General features: G+C 34.1%; 1 pseudogene; it reads right to left on the reverse strand.

Annotated features, from left to right (window-relative positions):
• Positions 1 to 4,209: 4,209 nt before the first annotated feature.
• Positions 4,210 to 4,495, reverse strand: LOC101562675 (annotated as a pseudogene).
• Positions 4,496 to 4,857: the final 362 nt, after the last annotated feature.

Consider the following 4,857-nt stretch of genomic DNA (forward strand, 5'->3'; position numbering starts at 1 on the left):
AAACAGGTATTTTCCATCAAGTATTGATATGTTAACCTTTAAGTCCCTACAGAATATGAAGGAAAAAAATTAAAAAATTTAAAAAATTTTTAAAATAGAAATAAATAGTCACATATTTTTACACAGATGTTTAGAGATCTAATCATATACATCATTGTAGCAGGATAGTCCTGTGACATTTTTTTCTTGTCTCTTATTTTCATTTATTACCCTCCAACAGGAATTTAAAAAAAAATATTTTAAAGACAGAAAACAATAAAAACAATGATAAAAAATTGATGACAGGATAGTAGGAGAGTAACAATATATTGTGAATTGCTATCTTCAAAGTATGTGCACAGGTTACCAGATAGAGGCATGAAAAATTAATCAAACAATGTATGCACAAATGACTTTTTAATGAACTAATAGAAATTAGTAATATAATTATCTTAGTAATTTTGTGTATCTTTTCTTTTCCCCTTTCCCCCATCCAGTTGTTCCTTCCTTTTGAGCAGTTTCCTTCTTTTTCACATTATCTATTGTACATTTTGAATCTAATTTACTATTTCAGTTTCTAGGGAGACAATATGATGATTATACATATGAGTCTGATTTATTTTGCTTGTAAATATGGTCTCAAGTTGCATTCATTTTCCCACAAAAGCCTCAAGTTTATCCGTTTTTACGGATAGCTAAGTATCTTTTGATCCTTACCTCAGTTAATGGACATTTGAGTTGTTTCTAAGATTTAGTAACTTTTACAAATTATGCTGCTATACACATGGTAGTGCATATATTATTTTAGTAGTGTTTTTAATTCTTTTGGAAACATACCCAGAAGACATAGCTGTGTTGAATGAGACTTATATGGATTTCCACAGTGGTTGCATCAATCTGCATTTCCACCAACACTGGAAAAGGGTTCCTTTTACCCACAGCTCAACTAACATTTGTTATTCATTGATTTATTGGTGGTAGCCATTCTTTTTGGAGTGCGATGGAATCCCAGTGTTGTTTTAATTTGCATATCTTGAATGACTAATGATGTTGAGCTTGATTTTATGTATTTTTTTGCTATTTACATTTCTTCACCAGAGAAGGGTATATTCATTTCAGGTGCCTATATTTTGATTGGGTCTTTGAATCTGGTGGTCTGATTTTTTTTTTTTTTTTTCAATTCTTTGGATGTTCCTCTGAGGAAGAATTGGCTAAATTTTTTTCTCATTTTGTGGGTTGTTTTTTCACTCTATTTGTAATTTCTTTTGATATGGAAAAGTGTTTTAATAATATAAGATACAGGTTGTTGATTCTATGAAGTATTTACTGTACAGTTTGAGTTTTGTTCATGAAGTCTCTGACTATACCTATGTCTTCAAGATTTCTATCTACTTTCTCTTCCAGTAGATTTAGTGTTTCTGTTTTAATATTTAGATTTTTTTATCCATTTTGATTTTAGTTTGTGCATGATGATAGACTTGCATCTAGTTTTAGCCTTTGACATGTTGACAAACAGTTTTGCCAGCACCATTCATTAACGAGACTATCTTCTAGTGAATATGTCTGAAGCCTTTGTGAAAGATAAAGTGGCTGAGTGTATTTGGGGTTGTGTCTGCATCTCCTGATCTGTTCCACTAATCCACAGGCCTTATTTTTGCCAATACAATGCTGATTTAATCATAGTAGGTTTTGGGGCGGCTTGCTGGTTAGTTCAGTTGTTTAAGCGCCTGCTTGGGCAAACCAAGTCAGGTTCAGGGGACCACAGTTTAATCTCCAGCTCCACATGCCATACCAGACCCACCCTTAAGGCAGCCTGAGCCAACCAAAAAAAAATCCTAATCATAGTAGCTTTTAGTATAATTTCAAGTCAGAGATTGTGATGCCTCCTGCCTTGCCTTTGTTGCCCAGAAATGGTTTTGCTATTCTAGGTCTCTTCCAGTTCCAAATGAATTTTAAGAATGTTTTCTCTACTTCTCTGAAGTATTTCAATGATATTTTGATTAGGATTACATTAAATCTGTATAACAGCTTGGGGAGTATGGCCATTATCACAATGTTGGTTCTTCCTATTCATGAATAAGGGATATCTTTCCATTTTCTGTTATCTTCCTCAATCTGCTTCTTCACTGTGTACTGTAATCTTCAATGTATAGATGTTTTACTTCCTTTGTTAGATTGATTCTTAAATATTTAATTTTTTGGATGTGATTGTGAAGAATATTGTTTCCCTAATTTTTCTTTCAGTGTGATTTTGCGTGTGTTGTTTATTGTTTGTGTACAGGAATACTATTGATTTTTGAGTACTGGCTTTGCATCCAGCTATGTTAAAGAATTTAGTTATTAAATCTAGAAGTTCTTTGGAGGACTTTTTAAGGGTTCCATGTAGAGTATCATATCATGAACAAGTAATAATAATTTAACTCTTCCAGAGGGCTTACTGGTTAGCTCAGTTGTCTAAGTGCCTGCTGGGGCAAATCTAGTAAGGTGGAGGAGACCGTGGTTTGATCACCAGCTTCCTGTGCCTTACCAGACCTACCCTTAAGACAGCCTGAGCCAACCAAAAACAACAACAAGTCTTTCTCAACTTTTGGGGACAGGGAGATAGTTCAGTAGAATATGTGCTTCCCTGGTAAGTGCAAGGACTTGAGTTCAAGTCCTCATTCTGAAAAAAAAAATTAACTCTTCCCTTCCTATCTGTATTCCTTTTATTTCTTTCTCTTTTCTAGTTGCTCTAGCTAATGTTTCCGTAACTATCTTGAATAGGAGTGGACACCCTTGTCTTGTTCTTGATTTCTGAGTTGAAAGTTTTCAGTTTTTGTCCATTTAGTATGATGTTGGCTGTTGGTTTGTTGTAGTTGACTTTTGTCAGTTGAGTTACAGACCATCTATTCCAATTTCTGTAGGGTATTTTTGACAAAGAATGTCAAAAACTTTGTCTGCGTCTATTGAGATGATGTGTGATTTTTGTTTTTGGTTCTATTAATACAGTGTATTACATTTATTGATGTGTGTGTGTCTGCGTGTGTTGAATCATCCCTGCAGTCCTGAGATGAAACCCTCTTTGCTATGGTGTATAATCTTCTTGATGATTTACTGCATTCTGTTTATTATCTTTTTGAGGATTTTTATTTCTATGTTCATTAGGGAGGTTGGCCTGTATTTCTCTTTCTCTGTTGGTTCTTTCTCTGGTTTGATATCAGACTAATATTTGCCTCCATGAATGTGTTAGGGAGTATTTCTTCCCTTTCAATTTCCTTAAAGAGTTTGGCATTAAACTTTCTTTGAATTTCTCATAGGATTCAACAGTGAATCTATCAGGACCTAAGATTTTTTTTGTTGCCAAATTTTTAATTACATTTTCAATCTCATTAGCTGATATTGGGTTATTCAGAATTTTTTACATCTTCAATAAACTTTGGTAATTCATACTTATCTAGGAATCTGTCCATTTCTTCGGTGTTTTCCATCCTGTAAGTGTAATAATTTTTGAAGTAGGTGTTGATGACTTTCTGATTTTCCACAGAATCTGTAGTGATTTCACTATTTTTATTCCTCAATGAATAAATTTAAGTCTTTCCTTTTTTGATAAGATTAAGGATTTATCAATTTTATTTATTCTTTAAAAGAAGTTATTTTTTTTAAACAAGAAGTTTATGTAAACAACAAGACACTTGACTTAAAGGGAAAACTATCTAGGATTCTTCTTTTTTAAAAAGTAATTTACTCCTGCTTAAAGACAGATTGCCCTACATGTAACAGCTACATACAAAAAAGTTATAAAATTGTCCTTGGTTTTACAATGATAAATGAAAAACATTAAAATTATCCAATCAAACAGGGTATGCAAGGAATTTTATGTTGCTGTCTTTTCTGTTAAAACAGTGAGAGCAAAATAACTTACTGGAATATAAAGATAAGAGCTGACGAGCATGCCACTGATGGAGAAAGGGGATTATTTTCACAGAACCAGTCATTCCCCATCTCATCTCCATTTGATGTCAATCAAAACATACTGTTGGCCATTTAGTAAAAAAAAAAAAAGCAATATGCTTGTGCACATACACCAGATAGTTTATGTACAATAAAGGAATGGGGAAGGGGTAAATGAAAGAATAGAGAAAACTATACTGTAGTAGTCAGGATGTGGTGGAACCAAATTGCAGTTTTCTAATTGAGAATGTATTCTTGGTCTGTAGGAACAGAGTTCTGGAGTAGTTGCAGGTTCCCTTTTTAGTAGACGCCTCCTGTCTGCTGCTGGAACCCGTCAATTGTATCTTCATCCTCCATTTCCAACTGTGCAGGTATGTCTGTTTCATTGATTGGCTGTCCATCAAATCGGAATCTGATCTGCCTCCTTGACAAACCGTATCGTTCACAATAGGCTTTCATTAGTTTTAAGTGGTGTATGCCTCTTAATCTTAAACTGCACCACAGAACCGTCCTCCCCCACCACCTTCAAATTAATGTGATCGTTGTTCTCAGTCTTGACTCCTTCCTTGGGCTTTTCCTCAGCCATAGCGAACGCCCGAGTCTTCTTAGCTGCCACTTCACAAAAGAGGTACCAGGTCCGCACTGAACGAGCTAAGACGTTATTCTTTGATTCATTAATTCTTTACATTGTTTTCTTAGTCTTCATTGCATTCATTTCTCTTATCTTGTAATTTCCTCCTTTCTATGGGTTTTAGGCTTGTTTTGCTCTTTTTTTTTTCTAGAAGCTTAAAATGCAACATTAGGTTTTTTATTTGTCCTTGTTCTGTATTAATGATAAAAGTTTTCACTGCTATAAATTTCCCTCTTAGGATTTCTTTCGTTATATCCCATAAGTTCTGCTATGTTGTGTCTGCGTTTTTGTTTAGTTGTAGGTATTGCTTCGCTTCT

This window comes from Octodon degus, unplaced genomic scaffold (assembly GCF_000260255.1).
Source record: "Octodon degus isolate 3935 unplaced genomic scaffold, OctDeg1.0 scaffold00196, whole genome shotgun sequence".
Taxonomy (NCBI): Eukaryota; Metazoa; Chordata; class Mammalia; order Rodentia; family Octodontidae; genus Octodon; species Octodon degus.